The following is a 14,979-nucleotide window of genomic DNA, read 5'->3' on the forward strand; positions in this document are numbered from 1 at the left end:
GCTCTAGCGCCTTAAGGCGCGCCTCTGTTATGGTTAGGGAAAAGGGTGCCGCCCCAGGCTCTTTGCGGCCTCGTCAGGTGTTGCTCCTGCGTCAGAGACAATGTATCTGCATAAGCCCCACCCCTGGGAGGTCTTAAATCTTAAACGTGTGGTCTCATCACTCACGCTTCTCTGGTTGGTTTTTTTTCCTTCTTGCTTTTCCAAAGCGTGCAAAAACGCCATCACAGAGCGTCCTCGGCCAAGCCGCTGATGTTGCCGTTCTGCGCTGCCTCGCAGCCTGCCTTTGATGTAATGTATGTTCAGTGGTTGAATAAACGCAATCTAGCCTACTTCACGCATTGACTTCTAAGAAAAAGCGTTACGAATTGGTTTTTTTTTTGTTTGTTTTCATAAGATTCATGCATTGCAAAGTCTTCTTCTCTTTCGGTGTTGTGCGAATGTCTTAGCTTTAGTTTGTCGCTGCAAGCTATATAGCGATGCCTTTTGGTGGGACGGTGTCCCTCGCAGGGCGGACGTCAAGACTATACTTTCAGGGATCGTTTCTATAGCGCCCGACCGGAGAAACGTGCTCGGAAGTGGTCAGGCTCGGTAACCGTGATGAAGAGCTCACGTGCGTTCCCCTGAGCGCCAAGCGAGTATCAAGCGCCGTGGCTAACGGCTGCCTGTTGCTTTTGATGACTGTTCCTTTCTTCCCGAGGGCAGGTTAGGAGGGGGAACGCGCAAGCTGAGCGGTTACTTCTCGTAGCGACGCGTCGAGCTGTGCTTTCTGCGGATGCGGCCTTAATTGTGTTTGTTGGCCTCTTTCGAGGGCCTTCCTTCTATGCCGACCGTACTAGCTTTCGAGGCAGGCCTACTCTTAACAGGATAGACGCCTCGCGAGGGGCTTAATGTGGCCTATGTTTCATGAGCCTTTCGTGGAAACGTTCTGCGTACCAACATCAAATGGTAGCCAAGTCCTGTTGCCCGGCTCGTGCGTTAAGGTCGCCAAGGGGTAAATGCTCCTTCCCCGGCGCGAGGTCCCGCTGATGGGTGGTGCTACCGCGTGCAAATTTTTGTGCTGCAAAGCGCTCTGGGAATGCTGGATTTTACGAGCGCAGCTTAACACGGGAAGACTTTTCCCTGAAGGGCAACGATGAGGAATTTCCTGTGTGCAGGCACCTTGTCCACGCAGCTGTTCTGCACAGAGCCGAGTGTTGGAGCAGTAACCCCCACCACGACTTTAGCGAGGGGTGTGGAAGTGGCGCCCCCCACCATCTCCTATGGCAACTCATACTTACCTGGCAGGGGAGATACCCTGATCACGAAGGGGGTTCTCCCAGGGTGAGGCTCAGCCATTGCACTCCGGCTGTGCTGACCCCTGCGATTTCCCCAAATGCGGGAAACTCGACTGCATAATTTCTGGTAGTGGGGGACTGCGTTCGCGCTTTCCCCTGATCATCCCGGTTTAACGATAGAGCCCGGGGATTATCTCCGGTATCAGCTGGTGGTTCTCCAGGCGTGGCCCTTGCCGCTGCCTCCTAAGGGGGCTGCTCTAGTGCCTTAAGGCGCGCCTCCGTTATGGTTAGGGAAAAGGGTGCCGCCCCAGGCTCTTTGCGGCCTCGTCAGGTGTTGCTCCTGCGTCAGAGACAATATATCTGCATAAGCCCCACCCCTGGGAGGTCTTAAATCTTAAACGTGTGGTCTCATCACTCACGCTTCTCTGGTTGGTTTTTTTTCCTTCTTGCTTTTCCAAAGCGTGCAAAAACGCCATCACAGAGCGTCCTCGGCCAAGCCGCTGATGTTGCCGTTCTGCGCTGCCTCGCAGCCTGCCTTGGATGTAATGTATGTTCAGTGGTTGAATAAACGCAATCTAGCCTACTTCACGCATTGACCTCTAAGAAAAAGCGTTACGAATTGGTTTTTTTTTTGTTTGTTTTCATAAGATTCATGCATTGCAAAGTCTTCTTCTCTTTCGGTGTTGTGCGAATGTCTTAGCTTTAGTTTGTCGCTGCAAGCTATATAGCGATGCCTTTTGGTGGGACGGTGTCCCTCGCAGGGCGGACGTCAAGACTATACTTTCAGGGATCGTTTCTATAGCGCCCGACCGGAGAAACGTGCTCGGAAGTGGTCAGGCTCGGTAACCGTGATGAAGAGCTCACGTGCGTTCCCCTGAGCGCGAAGCGAGTATCAAGCGCCGTGGCTAACGGCTGCCTGTTGCTTTTGATGACTGTTCCTTTCTTCCCGAGGGCAGGTTAGGAGGGGGAACGCGCAAGCTGAGCGGTTACTTCTCGTAGCGACGCGTCGAGCTGTGCTTTCTGCGGATGCGGCCTTAATTGTGTTTGTTGGCCTCTTTCGAGGGCCTTCCTTCTATGCCGACCGTACTAGCTTTCGAGGCAGGCCTACTCTTAACAGGATAGACGCCTCGCGAGGGGCTTAATGTGGCCTATGTTTCATGAGCCTTTCGTGGAAACGTTCTGCGTACCAACATCAAATGGTAGCCAAGTCCTGTTGCCCGGCTCGTGCGTTAAGGTCGCCAAGGGGTAAATGCTCCTTCCCCGGCGCGAGGTCCCGCTGATGGGCGGTGCTACCGCGTGCAAATTTTTGTGCTGCAAAGCGCTCTGGGAATGCTGGATTTTACGAGCGCAGCTTAACACGGGAAGACTTTTCCCTGAAGGGCAACGATGAGGAATTTCCTGTGTGCAGGCACCTTGTCCACGCAGCTGTTCTGCACAGAGCCGAGTGTTGGAGCAGTAACCCCCACCACGACTTTAGCGAGGGGTGTGGAAGTGGCGCCCCCCACCATCTCCTATGGCAACTCATACTTACCTGGCAGGGGAGATACCCTGATCACGAAGGGGGTTCTCCCAGGGTGAGGCTCAGCCATTGCACTCCGGCTGTGCTGACCCCTGCGATTTCCCCAAATGCGGGAAACTCGACTGCATAATTTCTGGTAGTGGGGGACTGCGTTCGCGCTTTCCCCTGATCATCCCGGTTTAACGATAGAGCCCGGGGATTATCTCCAGTATCAGCTGGTGGTTCTCCAGGCGTGGCCCTTGCCGCTGCCTCCTAAGGGGGCTGCTCTAGCGCCTTAAGGCGCGCCTCCGTTATGGTTAGGGAAAAGGGTGCCGCCCCAGGCTCTTTGCGGCCTCGTCAGGTGTTGCTCCTGCGTCAGAGACAATGTATCTGCATAAGCCCCACCCCTGGGAGGTCTTAAATCTTAAACGTGTGGTCTCATCACTCACGCTTCTCTGGTTGGTTTTTTTTCCTTCTTGCTTTTCCAAAGCGTGCAAAAACGCCATCACAGAGCGTCCTCGGCCAAGCCGCTGATGTTGCCGTTCTGCGCTGCCTCGCAGCCTGCCTTGGATGTAATGTATGTTCAGTGGTTGAATAAACGCAATCTAGCCTACTTCACGCATTGACTTCTAAGAAAAAGCGTTACGAATTGGTTTTTTTTTTGTTTGTTTTCATAAGATTCATGCATTGCAAAGTCTTCTTCTCTTTCGGTGTTGTGCGAATGTCTTAGCTTTAGTTTGTCGCTGCAAGCTATATAGCGATGCCTTTTGGTGGGACGGTGTCCCTCGCAGGGCGGACGTCAAGACTATACTTTCAGGGATCGTTTCTATAGCGCCCGACCGGAGAAACGTGCTCGGAAGTGGTCAGGCTCGGTAACCGTGATGAAGAGCTCACGTGCGTTCCCCTGAGCGCGAAGCGAGTATCAAGCGCCGTGGCTAACGGCTGCCTGTTGCTTTTGATGACTGTTCCTTTCTTCCCGAGGGCAGGTTAGGAGGGGGAACGCGCAAGCTGAGCGGTTACTTCTCGTAGCGACGCGTCGAGCTGTGCTTTCTGCGGATGCGGCCTTAATTGTGTTTGTTGGCCTCTTTCGAGGGCCTTCCTTCTATGCCGACCGTACTAGCTTTCGAGGCAGGCCTACTCTTAACAGGATAGACGCCTCGCGAGGGGCTTAATGTGGCCTATGTTTCATGAGCCTTTCGTGGAAACGTTCTGCGTACCAACATCAAATGGTAGCCAAGTCCTGTTGCCCGGCTCGTGCGTTAAGGTCGCCAAGGGGTAAATGCTCCTTCCCCGGCGCGAGGTCCCGCTGATGGGCGGTGCTACCGCGTGCAAATTTTTGTGCTGCAAAGCGCTCTGGGAATGCTGGATTTTACGAGCGCAGCTTAACACGGGAAGACTTTTCCCTGAAGGGCAACGATGAGGAATTTCCTGTGTGCAGGCACCTTGTCCACGCAGCTGTTCTGCACAGAGCCGAGTGTTGGAGCAGTAACCCCCACCACGACTTTAGCGAGGGGTGTGGAAGTGGCGCCCCCCACCATCTCCTATGGCAACTCATACTTACCTGGCAGGGGAGATACCCTGATCACGAAGGGGGTTCTCCCAGGGTGAGGCTCAGCCATTGCACTCCGGCTGTGCTGACCCCTGCGATTTCCCCAAACGCGGGAAACTCGACTGCATAATTTCTGGTAGTGGGGGACTGCGTTCGTGCTTTCCCCTGATCATCCCGGTTTAACGATAGAGCCCGGGGATTATCTCCGGTATCAGCTGGTGGTTCTCCAGGCGTGGCCCTTGCCGCTGCCTCCTAAGGGGGCTGCTCTAGCGCCTTAAGGCGCGCCTCCGTTATGGTTAGGGAAAAGGGTGCCGCCCCAGGCTCTTTGCGGCCTCGTCAGGTGTTGCTCCTGCGTCAGAGACAATGTATCTGCATAAGCCCCACCCCTGGGAGGTCTTAAATCTTAAACGTGTGGTCTCATCACTCACGCTTCTCTGGTTGGTTTTTTTTCCTTCTTGCTTTTCCAAAGCGTGCAAAAACGCCATCACAGAGCGTCCTCGGCCAAGCCGCTGATGTTGCCGTTCTGCGCTGCCTCGCAGCCTGCCTTGGATGTAATGTATGTTCAGTGGTTGAATAAACGCAATCTAGCCTACTTCACGCATTGACTTCTAAGAAAAAGCGTTACGAATTGGTTTTTTTTTTGTTTGTTTTCATAAGATTCATGCATTGCAAAGTCTTCTTCTCTTTCGGTGTTGTGCGAATGTCTTAGCTTTAGTTTGTCGCTGCAAGCTATATAGCGATGCCTTTTGGTGGGACGGTGTCCCTCGCAGGGCGGACGTCAAGACTATACTTTCAGGGATCGTTTCTATAGCGCCCGACCGGAGAAACGTGCTCGGAAGTGGTCAGGCTCGGTAACCGTGATGAAGAGCTCACGTGCGTTCCCCTGAGCGCGAAGCGAGTATCAAGCGCCGTGGCTAACGGCTGCCTGTTGCTTCTGATGACTGTTCCTTTCTTCCCGAGGGCAGGTTAGGAGGGGGAACGCGCAAGCTGAGCGGTTACTTCTCGTAGCGACGCGTCGAGCTGTGCTTTCTGCGGATGCGGCCTTAATTGTGTTTGTTGGCCTCTTTCGAGGGCCTTCCTTCTATGCCGACCGTACTAGCTTTCGAGGCAGGCCTACTCTTAACAGGATAGACGCCTCGCGAGGGGCTTAATGTGGCCTATGTTTCATGAGCCTTTCGTGGAAACGTTCTGCGTACCAACATCAAATGGTAGCCAAGTCCTGTTGCCCGGCTCGTGCGTTAAGGTCGCCAAGGGGTAAATGCTCCTTCCCCGGCGCGAGGTCCCGCTGATGGGCGGTGCTACCGCGTGCAAATTTTTGTGCTGCAAAGCGCTCTGGGAATGCTGGATTTTACGAGCGCAGCTTAACACGGGAAGACTTTTCCCTGAAGGGCAACGATGAGGAATTTCCTGTGTGCAGGCACCTTGTCCACGCAGCTGTTCTGCACAGAGCCGAGTGTTGGAGCAGTAACCCCCACCACGACTTTAGCGAGGGGTGTGGAAGTGGCGCCCCCCACCATCTCCTATGGCAACTCATACTTACCTGGCAGGGGAGATACCCTGATCACGAAGGGGGTTCTCCCAGGGTGAGGCTCAGCCATTGCACTCCGGCTGTGCTGACCCCTGCGATTTCCCCAAATGCGGGAAACTTGACTGCATAATTTCTGGTAGTGGGGGACTGCGTTCGCGCTTTCCCCTGATCATCCCGGTTTAACGATAGAGCCCGGGGATTATCTCCGGTATCAGCTGGTGGTTCTCCAGGCGTGGCCCTTGCCGCTGCCTCCTAAGGGGGCTGCTCTAGCGCCTTAAGGCGCGCCTCCGTTATGGTTAGGGAAAAGGGTGCCGCCCCAGGCTCTTTGCGGCCTCGTCAGGTGTTGCTCCTGCGTCAGAGACAATATATCTGCATAAGCCCCACCCCTGGGAGGTCTTAAATCTTAAACGTGTGGTCTCATCACTCACGCTTCTCTGGTTGGTTTTTTTTCCTTCTTGCTTTTCCAAAGCGTGCAAAAACGCCATCACAGAGCGTCCTCGGCCAAGCCGCTGATGTTGCCGTTCTGCGCTGCCTCGCAGCCTGCCTTGGATGTAATGTATGTTCAGTGGTTGAATAAACGCAATCTAGCCTACTTCACGCATTGACTTCTAAGAAAAAGCGTTACGAATTGGTTTTTTTTTTGTTTGTTTTCATAAGATTCATGCATTGCAAAGTCTTCTTCTCTTTCGGTGTTGTGCGAATGTCTTAGCTTTAGTTTGTCGCTGCAAGCTATATAGCGATGCCTTTTGGTGGGACGGTGTCCCTCGCAGGGCGGACGTCAAGACTATACTTTCAGGGATCGTTTCTATAGCGCCCGACCGGAGAAACGTGCTCGGAAGTGGTCAGGCTCGGTAACCATGATGAAGAGCTCACGTGCGTTCCCCTGAGCGCGAAGCGAGTATCAAGCGCCGTGGCTAACGGCTGCCTGTTGCTTCTGATGACTGTTCCTTTCTTCCCGAGGGCAGGTTAGGAGGGGGAACGCGCAAGCTGAGCGGTTACTTCTCGTAGCGACGCGTCGAGCTGTGCTTTCTGCGGATGCGGCCTTAATTGTGTTTGTTGGCCTCTTTCGAGGGCCTTTCTTCTATGCCGACCGTACTAGCTTTCGAGGCAGGCCTACTCTTAACAGGATAGACGCCTCGCGAGGGGCTTAATGTGGCCTATGTTTCATGAGCCTTTCGTGGAAACGTTCTGCGTACCAACGTCAAATGGTAGCCAAGTCCTGTTGCCCGGCTCGTGCGTTAAGGTCGCCAAGGGGTAAATGCTCCTTCCCCGGCGCGAGGTCCCGCTGATGGGCGGTGCTACCGCGTGCAAATTTTTGTGCTGCAAAGCGCTCTGGGAATGCTGGATTTTACGAGCGCAGCTTAACACGGGAAGACTTTTCCCTGAAGGGCAACGATGAGGAATTTCCTGTGTGCAGGCACCTTGTCCACGCAGCTGTTCTGCACAGAGCCGAGTGTTGGAGCAGTAACCCCCACCACGACTTTAGCGAGGGGTGTGGAAGTGGCGCCCCCCCACCATCTCCTATGGCAACTCATACTTACCTGGCAGGGGAGATACCCTGATCACGAAGGGGGTTCTCCCAGGGTGAGGCTCAGCCATTGCACTCCGGCTGTGCTGACCCCTGCGATTTCCCCAAATGCGGGAAACTCGACTGCATAATTTCTGGTAGTGGGGGACTGCGTTCGCGCTTTCCCCTGATCATCCCGGTTTAACGATAGAGCCCGGGGATTGTCTCCGGTATCAGCTGGTGGTTCTCCAGGCGTGGCCCTTGCCGCTGCCTCCTAAGGGGGCTGCTCTAGCGCCTTAAGGCGCGCCTCCGTTATGGTTAGGGAAAAGGGTGCCGCCCCAGGCTCTTTGCGGCCTCGTCAGGTGTTGCTCCTGCGTCAGAGACGATATATCTGCATAAGCCCCACCCCTGGGAGGTCTTAAATCTTAAACGTGTGGTCTCATCACTCACGCTTCTCTGGTTGGTTTTTTTTCCTTCTTGCTTTTCCAAAGCATGCAAAAACGCCATCACAGAGCGTCCTCGGCCAAGCCGCTGATGTTGCCGTTCTGCGCTGCCTCGCAGCCTGCCTTGGATGTAATGTATGTTCAGTGGTTGAATAAACGCAATCTAGCCTACTTCACGCATTGACTTCTAAGAAAAAGCGTTACGAATTGGTTTTTTTTTTGTCTGTTTTCATAAGATTCATGCATTGCAAAGTCTTCTTCTCTTTCGGTGTTGTGCGAATGTCTTAGCTTTAGTTTGTCGCTGCAAGCTATATAGCGATGCCTTTTGGTGGGACGGTGTCCCTCGCAGGGCGGACGTCAAGACTATACTTTCAGGGATCGTTTCTATAGCGCCCGACCGGAGAAACGTGCTCGGAAGTGGTTCTCCAGGCGTGGCCCTTGCCGCTGCCTCCTAAGGGGGCTGCTCTAGCGCCTTAAGGCGCGCTTCCGTTATGGTTAGGGAAAAGGGTGCCGCCCCAGGCTCTTTGCGGCCTCGTCAGGTGTTGCAATATATCTGCATAAGCCCCACCCCTGGGAGGTCTTAAATCTTAAACGTGTGGTCTCATCACTCACGCTTCTCTGGTTGGTTTTTTTTCCTTCTTGCTTTTCCAAAGCATGCAAAAACGCCATCACAGAGCGTCCTCGGCCAAGCCGCTGATGTTGCTGTTCTGCGCTGCCTCGCAGCCTGCCTTGGATGTAATGTATGTTCAGTGGTTGAATAAACGCAATCTAGCCTACTTCACGCATTGACCTCTAAGAAAAAGCGTTACGAATTGGTTTTTTTTTTGTTTGTTTTCATAAGATTCATGCATTGCAAAGTCTTCTTCTCTTTCGGTGTTGTGCGACTGTCTTAGCTTTAGTTTGTCGCTGCAAGCTATATAGCGATGCCTTTTGGTGGGACGGTGTCCCTCGCAGGGCGGACGTCAAGACTATACTTTCAGGGATCGTTTCTATAGCGCCCGACCGGAGAAACGTGCTCGGAAGTGGTCAGGCTCGGTAACCGTGATGAAGAGCTTACGTGCGTTCCCCTGAGCGCGAAGCGAGTATCAAGCGCCGTGGCTAACGGCTGCCTGTTGCTTCTGATGACTGTTCCTTTCTTCCCGAGGGCAGGTTAGGAGGGGGAACGCGCAAGCTGAGCGGTTACTTCTCGTAGCGACGCGTCGAGCTGTGCTTTCTGCGGATGCGGCCTTAATTGTGTTTGTTGGCCTCTTTCGAGGGCCTTCCTTCTATGCCGACCGTACTAGCTTTCGAGGCAGGCCTACTCTTAACAGGATAGACGCCTCGCGAGGGGCTTAATGTGGCCTATGTTTCATGAGCCTTTCGTGGAAACGTTCTGCGTACCAACATCAAATGGTAGCCAAGTCCTGTTGCCCGGCTCGTGCGTTAAGGTCGCTGGATTTTACGAGCGCAGCTTAACACGGGAAGACTTTTCCCTGAAGGGCAACGATGAGGAATTTCCTGTGTGCAGGCACCTTGTCCACGCAGCTGTTCTGCACAGAGCCGAGTGTTGGAGCAGTAACCCCCACCACGACTTTAGCGAGGGGTGTGGAAGTGGCGCCCCCCATCATCTCCTATGGCAACTCATACTTACCTGGCAGGGGAGATACCCTGATCACGAAGGGGGTTCTCCCAGGGTGAGGCTCAGCCATTGCACTCCGGCTGTGCTGACCCCTGCGATTTCCCCAAATGCGGGAAACTCGACTGCATAATTTCTGGTAGTGGGGGACTGCGTTCGCGCTTTCCCCCGATCATCCCGGTTTAACGATAGAGCCCGGGGATTATCTCCGGTATCAGCTGGTGGTTCTCCAGGCGTGGCCCTTGCCGCTGCCTCCTAAGGGGGCTGCTCTAGCGCCTTAAGGTGCGCCTCCGTTATGGTTAGGGAAAAGGGTGCCGCCCCAGGCTCTTTGCGGCCTCGTCAGGTGTTGCTCCTGCGTCAGAGACAATATATCTGCATAAGCCCCACCCCTGGGAGGTCTTAAATCTTAAACGTGTGGTCTCATCACTCACGCTTCTCTGGTTGGTTTTTTTTCCTTCCTGTTTTTCCAAAGCGTGCAAAAACGCCATCACAGAGCGTCCTCGGCCAAGCCGCTGATGTTGCCGTTCTGCGCTGCCTCGCAGCCTGCCTTGGATGTAATGTATGTTCAGTGGTTGAATAAACGCAATCTAGCCTACTTCACGCATTGACTTCTAAGAAAAAGCGTTACGAATTGGTTTTTTTTTTGTTTGTTTTCATAAGATTCATGCATTGCAAAGTCTTCTTCTCTTTCGGTGTTGTGCGAATGTCTTAGCTTTAGTTTGTCGCTGCAAGCTATATAGCGATGCCTTTTGGTGGGACGGTGTCCCTCGCAGGGCGGACGTCAAGACTATACTTTCAGGGATCGTTTCTATAGCGCCCGACCGGAGAAACGTGCTCGGAAGTGGTCAGGCTCGGTAACCGTGATGAAGAACTCACGTGCGTTCCCCTGAGCGCGAAGCGAGTATCAAGCGCAGTGGCTAACGGCTGCCTGTTGCTTCTGATGACTGTTCCTTTCTTCCCGAGGGCAGGTTAGGAGGGGGAACGCGCAAGCTGAGCGGTTACTTCTCGTAGCGACGCGTCGAGCTGTGCTTTCTGCGGATGCGGCCTTAATTGTGTTTGTTGGCCTCTTTCGAGGGCCTTCCTTCTATGCCGACCGTACTAGCTTTCGAGGCAGGCCTACTCTTAACAGGATAGACGCCTCGCGAGGGGCTTAATGTGGCCTATGTTTCATGAGCCTTTCGTGGAAACGTTCTGCGTACCAACATCAAATGGTAGCCAAGTCCTGTTGCCCGGCTCGTGCGTTAAGGTCGCCAAGGGGTAAATGCTCCTTCCCCGGCGCGAGGTCCCGCTGATGGGCGGTGCTACCGCGTGCAAATTTTTGTGCTGCAAAGCGCTCTGGGAATGCTGGATTTTACGAGCGCAGCTTAACACGGGAAGACTTTTCCCTGAAGGGCAACGATGAGGAATTTCCTGTGTGCAGGCACCTTGTCCACGCAGCTGTTCTGCACAGAGCCGAGTGTTGGAGCAGTAACCCCCACCACGACTTTAGCGAGGGGTGTGGAAGTGGCGCCCCCCACCATCTCCTATGGCAACTCATACTTACCTGGCAGGGGAGATACCCTGATCACGAAGGGGGTTCTCCCAGGGTGAGGCTCAGCCATTGCACTCCGGCTGTGCTGACCCCTGCGATTTCCCCAAATGCGGGAAACTCGACTGCATAATTTCTGGTAGTGGGGGACTGCGTTCGCGCTTTCCCCTGATCATCCCGGTTTAACGATAGAGCCCGGGGATTATCTCCGGTATCAGCTGGTGGTTCTCCAGGCGTGGCCCTTGCCGCTGCCTCCTAAGGGGGCTGCTCTAGCGCCTTAAGGCGCGCCTCCGTTATGGTTAGGGAAAAGGGTGCCGCCCCAGGCTCTTTGCGGCCTCGTCAGGTGTTGCTCCTGCGTCAGAGACAATGTATCTGCATAAGCCCCACCCCTGGGAGGTCTTAAATCTTAAACGTGTGGTCTCATCACTCACGCTTCTCTGGTTGGTTTTTTTTCCTTCTTGCTTTTCCAAAGCGTGCAAAAACGCCATCACAGAGCGTCCTCGGCCAAGCCGCTGATGTTGCCGTTCTGCGCTGCCTCGCAGCCTGCCTTGGATGTAATGTATGTTCAGTGGTTGAATAAACGCAATCTAGCCTACTTCACGCATTGACTTCTAAGAAAAAGCGTTACGAATTGTTTTTTTTTTTGTTTGTTTTCATAAGATTCATGCATTGCAAAGTCTTCTTCTCTTTCGGTGTTGTGCGAATGTCTTAGCTTTAGTTTGTCGCTGCAAGCTATATAGCGATGCCTTTTGGTGGGACGGTGTCCCTCGCAGGGCGGACGTCAAGACTATACTTTCAGGGATCGTTTCTATAGCGCCCGACCGGAGAAACGTGCTCGGAAGTGGTCAGGCTCGGTAACCGTGATGAAGAGCTCACGTGCGTTCCCCTGAGCGCGAAGCGAGTATCAAGCGCCGTGGCTAACGGCTGCCTGTTGCTTTTGATGACTGTTCCTTTCTTCCCGAGGGCAGGTTAGGAGGGGGAACGCGCAAGCTGAGCGGTTACTTCTCGTAGCGACGCGTCGAGCTGTGCTTTCTGCGGATGCGGCCTTAATTGTGTTTGTTGGCCTCTTTCGAGGGCCTTCCTTCTATGCCGACCGTACTAGCTTTCGAGGCAGGCCTACTCTTAACAGGATAGACGCCTCGCGAGGGGCTTAATGTGGCCTATGTTTCATGAGCCTTTCGTGGAAACGTTCTGCGTACCAACATCAAATGGTAGCCAAGTCCTGTTGCCCGGCTCGTGCGTTAAGGTCGCCAAGGGGTAAATGCTCCTTCCCCGGCACGAGGTCCCGCTGATGGGCGGTGCTACCGCGTGCAAATTTTTGTGCTGCAAAGCGCTCTGGGAATGCTGGATTTTACGAGCGCAGCTTAACACGGGAAGACTTTTCCCTGAAGGGCAACGATGAGGAATTTCCTGTGTGCAGGCACCTTGTCCACGCAGCTGTTCTGCACAGAGCCGAGTGTTGGAGCAGTAACCCCCACCACGACTTTAGCGAGGGGTGTGGAAGTGGCGCCCCCCACCATCTCCTATGGCAACTCATACTTACCTGGCAGGGGAGATACCCTGATCACGAAGGGGGTTCTCCCAGGGTGAGGCTCAGCCATTGCACTCCGGCTGTGCTGACCCCTGCGATTTCCCCAAATGCGGGAAACTCGACTGCATAATTTCTGGTAGTGGGGGACTGCGTTCGCGCTTTCCCCTGATCATCCCGGTTTAATCCCGGGGATTATCTCCGGTATCAGCTGGTGGTTCTCCAGGCGTGGCCCTTGCCGCTGCCTCCTAAGGCGCGCCTCCGTTATGGTTAGGGAAAAGGGTGCCGCCCCAGGCTCTTTGCGGCCTCGTCAGGTGTTGCTCCTGCGTCAGAGACAATATATCTGCATAAGCCCCACCCCTGGGAGGTCTTAAATCTTAAACGTGTGGTCTCATCACTCACGCTTCTCTGGTTGGTTTTTTTTCCTTCCTGTTTTTCCAAAGCGTGCAAAAACGCCATCACAGAGCGTCCTCGGCCAAGCCGCTGATGTTGCCGTTCTGCGCTGCCTCGCAGCCTGCCTTGGATGTAATGTATGTTCAGTGGTTGAATAAACGCAATCTAGCCTACTTCACGCATTGACTTCTATGAAAAAGCGTTACGAATTGGTTTTTTTTTTGTTTGTTTTCATAAGATTCATGCATTGCAAAGTCTTCTTCTCTTTCGGTGTTGTGCGAATGTCTTAGCTTTAGTTTGTCGCTGCAAGCTATATAGCGATGCCTTTTGGTGGGACGGTGTCCCTCGCAGGGCGGACGTCAAGACTATACTTTCAGGGATCGTTTCTATAGCGCCCGACCGGAGAAACGTGCTCGGAAGTGGTCAGGCTCGGTAACCGTGATGAAGAGCTCACGTGCGTTCCCCTGAGCGCGAAGCGAGTATCAAGCGCCGTGGCTAACGGCTGCCTGTTGCTTCTGATGACTGTTCCTTTCTTCCCGAGGGCAGGTTAGGAGGGGGAACGCGCAAGCTGAGCGGTTACTTCTCGTAGCGACGCGTCGAGCTGTGCTTTCTGCGGATGCGGCCTTAATTGTGTTTGTTGGCCTCTTTCGAGGGCCTTCCTTCTATGCCGACCGTACTAGCTTTCGAGGCAGGCCTACTCTTAACAGGATAGACGCCTCGCGAGGGGCTTAATGTGGCCTATGTTTCATGAGCCTTTCGTGGAAACGTTCTGCGTACCAACATCAAATGGTAGCCAAGTCCTGTTGCCCGGCTCGTGCGTTAAGGTCGCCAAGGGGTAAATGCTCCTTCCCCGGCGCGAGGTCCCGCTGATGGGCGGTGCTACCGCGTGCAAATTTTTGTGCTGCAAAGCGCTCTGGGAATGCTGGATTTTACGAGCGCAGCTTAACACGGGAAGACTTTTCCCTGAAGGGCAACGATGAGGAATTTCCTGTGTGCAGGCACCTTGTCCACGCAGCTGTTCTGCACAGAGCCGAGTGTTGGAGCAGTAACCCCCACCACGACTTTAGCGAGGGGTGTGGAAGTGGCGCCCCCCACCATCTCCTATGGCAACTCATACTTACCTGGCAGGGGAGATACCCTGATCACGAAGGGGGTTCTCCCAGGGTGAGGCTCAGCCATTGCACTCCGGCTGTGCTGACCCCTGCGATTTCCCCAAATGCGGGAAACTCGACTGCATAATTTCTGGTAGTGGGGTACTGCGTTCGTGCTTTCCCCTGATCATCCCGGTTTAACGATAGAGCCCGGGGATTATCTCTGGTATCAGCTGGTGGTTCTCCAGGCGTGGCCCTTGCCGCTGCCTCCTAAGGGGGCTGCTCTAGCGCCTTAAGGCGCGCCTCCGTTATGGTTAGGGAAAAGGGTGCCGCCCCAGGCTCTTTGCGGCCTCGTCAGGTGTTGCTCCTGCGTCAGAGACAATGTATCTGCATAAGCCCCACCCCTGGGAGGTCTTAAATCTTAAACGTGTGGTCTCATCACTCACGCTTCTCTGGTTGGTTTTTTTTCCTTCTTGCTTTTCCAAAGCGTGCAAAAACGCCATCACAGAGCGTCCTCGGCCAAGCCGCTGATGTTGCCGTTCTGCGCTGCCTCGCAGCCTGCCTTGGATGTAATGTATGTTCAGTGGTTGAATAAACGCAATCTAGCCTACTTCACGCATTGACTTCTAAGAAAAAGCGTTACGAATTGGGTTTTTTTTTGTTTGTTTTCATAAGATTCATGCATTGCAAAGTCTTCTTCTCTTTCGGTGTTGTGCGAATGTCTTAGCTTTAGTTTGTCGCTGCAAGCTATATAGCGATGCCTTTTGGTGGGACGGTGTCCCTCGCAGGGCGGACATCAAGACTATACTTTCAGGGATCGTTTCTATAGCGCCCGACCGGAGAAACGTGCTCGGAAGTGGTCAGGCTCGGTAACCGTGATGAAGAGCTCACGTGCGTTCCCCTGAGCGCGAAGCGAGTATCAAGCGCCGTGGCTAACGGCTGCCTGTTGCTTTTGATGACTGTTCCTTTCTTCCCGAGGGCAGGTTAGGAGGGGGAACGCGCAAGCTGAGCGGTTACTTCTCGTA

The 14,979-nt window shown here is 53.9% G+C and overlaps 19 non-coding genes across 19 annotated transcripts; all 19 read left to right on the plus strand.

Moving 5' to 3' along the window:
- The first annotated feature begins 517 nt into the window (after positions 1-517).
- Positions 518-733, plus strand: LOC128475653 (small nucleolar RNA U3). The gene has a single exon (XR_008346704.1). It is a non-coding gene; the product is annotated as a small nucleolar RNA U3 (small nucleolar RNA).
- A 536-nt stretch (positions 734-1,269) lies between these two features.
- LOC128480835 (U1 spliceosomal RNA) lies at positions 1,270-1,433 on the plus strand. The gene has a single exon (XR_008350619.1). It is a non-coding gene; the product is annotated as a U1 spliceosomal RNA (small nuclear RNA).
- A 612-nt stretch (positions 1,434-2,045) lies between these two features.
- On the plus strand, positions 2,046-2,261 carry LOC128481217 (small nucleolar RNA U3). The gene has a single exon (XR_008350971.1). It is a non-coding gene; the product is annotated as a small nucleolar RNA U3 (small nucleolar RNA).
- Positions 2,262-2,797: 536 nt separating this feature from the next.
- On the plus strand, positions 2,798-2,961 carry LOC128480836 (U1 spliceosomal RNA). Its single transcript, XR_008350620.1, has one exon. It is a non-coding gene; the product is annotated as a U1 spliceosomal RNA (small nuclear RNA).
- Positions 2,962-3,573: 612 nt separating this feature from the next.
- On the plus strand, positions 3,574-3,789 carry LOC128481218 (small nucleolar RNA U3). The gene has a single exon (XR_008350972.1). It is a non-coding gene; the product is annotated as a small nucleolar RNA U3 (small nucleolar RNA).
- Positions 3,790-4,325: 536 nt separating this feature from the next.
- Positions 4,326-4,489, plus strand: LOC128480990 (U1 spliceosomal RNA). Its single transcript, XR_008350768.1, has one exon. It is a non-coding gene; the product is annotated as a U1 spliceosomal RNA (small nuclear RNA).
- Positions 4,490-5,101: 612 nt separating this feature from the next.
- On the plus strand, positions 5,102-5,317 carry LOC128475543 (small nucleolar RNA U3). Its single transcript, XR_008346598.1, has one exon. It is a non-coding gene; the product is annotated as a small nucleolar RNA U3 (small nucleolar RNA).
- A 536-nt stretch (positions 5,318-5,853) lies between these two features.
- Positions 5,854-6,017, plus strand: LOC128480992 (U1 spliceosomal RNA). The gene has a single exon (XR_008350770.1). It is a non-coding gene; the product is annotated as a U1 spliceosomal RNA (small nuclear RNA).
- Positions 6,018-6,629: 612 nt separating this feature from the next.
- On the plus strand, positions 6,630-6,845 carry LOC128475659 (small nucleolar RNA U3). The gene has a single exon (XR_008346709.1). It is a non-coding gene; the product is annotated as a small nucleolar RNA U3 (small nucleolar RNA).
- Positions 6,846-7,382: 537 nt separating this feature from the next.
- On the plus strand, positions 7,383-7,546 carry LOC128480837 (U1 spliceosomal RNA). The gene has a single exon (XR_008350621.1). It is a non-coding gene; the product is annotated as a U1 spliceosomal RNA (small nuclear RNA).
- A 1,217-nt stretch (positions 7,547-8,763) lies between these two features.
- On the plus strand, positions 8,764-8,979 carry LOC128475508 (small nucleolar RNA U3). The gene has a single exon (XR_008346565.1). It is a non-coding gene; the product is annotated as a small nucleolar RNA U3 (small nucleolar RNA).
- Positions 8,980-9,421: 442 nt separating this feature from the next.
- LOC128480759 (U1 spliceosomal RNA) lies at positions 9,422-9,585 on the plus strand. Its single transcript, XR_008350546.1, has one exon. It is a non-coding gene; the product is annotated as a U1 spliceosomal RNA (small nuclear RNA).
- Positions 9,586-10,197: 612 nt separating this feature from the next.
- On the plus strand, positions 10,198-10,413 carry LOC128475671 (small nucleolar RNA U3). The gene has a single exon (XR_008346720.1). It is a non-coding gene; the product is annotated as a small nucleolar RNA U3 (small nucleolar RNA).
- A 536-nt stretch (positions 10,414-10,949) lies between these two features.
- Positions 10,950-11,113, plus strand: LOC128480839 (U1 spliceosomal RNA). The gene has a single exon (XR_008350623.1). It is a non-coding gene; the product is annotated as a U1 spliceosomal RNA (small nuclear RNA).
- Positions 11,114-11,725: 612 nt separating this feature from the next.
- LOC128481219 (small nucleolar RNA U3) lies at positions 11,726-11,941 on the plus strand. Its single transcript, XR_008350973.1, has one exon. It is a non-coding gene; the product is annotated as a small nucleolar RNA U3 (small nucleolar RNA).
- Positions 11,942-12,477: 536 nt separating this feature from the next.
- On the plus strand, positions 12,478-12,641 carry LOC128480840 (U1 spliceosomal RNA). Its single transcript, XR_008350624.1, has one exon. It is a non-coding gene; the product is annotated as a U1 spliceosomal RNA (small nuclear RNA).
- A 583-nt stretch (positions 12,642-13,224) lies between these two features.
- LOC128475544 (small nucleolar RNA U3) lies at positions 13,225-13,440 on the plus strand. The gene has a single exon (XR_008346599.1). It is a non-coding gene; the product is annotated as a small nucleolar RNA U3 (small nucleolar RNA).
- A 536-nt stretch (positions 13,441-13,976) lies between these two features.
- Positions 13,977-14,140, plus strand: LOC128481091 (U1 spliceosomal RNA). Its single transcript, XR_008350864.1, has one exon. It is a non-coding gene; the product is annotated as a U1 spliceosomal RNA (small nuclear RNA).
- Positions 14,141-14,752: 612 nt separating this feature from the next.
- On the plus strand, positions 14,753-14,968 carry LOC128481220 (small nucleolar RNA U3). The gene has a single exon (XR_008350974.1). It is a non-coding gene; the product is annotated as a small nucleolar RNA U3 (small nucleolar RNA).
- The last annotated feature ends 11 nt before the right edge of the window (positions 14,969-14,979 follow it).

Source organism: Spea bombifrons, chromosome 2 (assembly GCF_027358695.1).
Source record: "Spea bombifrons isolate aSpeBom1 chromosome 2, aSpeBom1.2.pri, whole genome shotgun sequence".
NCBI lineage: Eukaryota > Metazoa > Chordata > Amphibia > Anura > Pelobatidae > Spea > Spea bombifrons.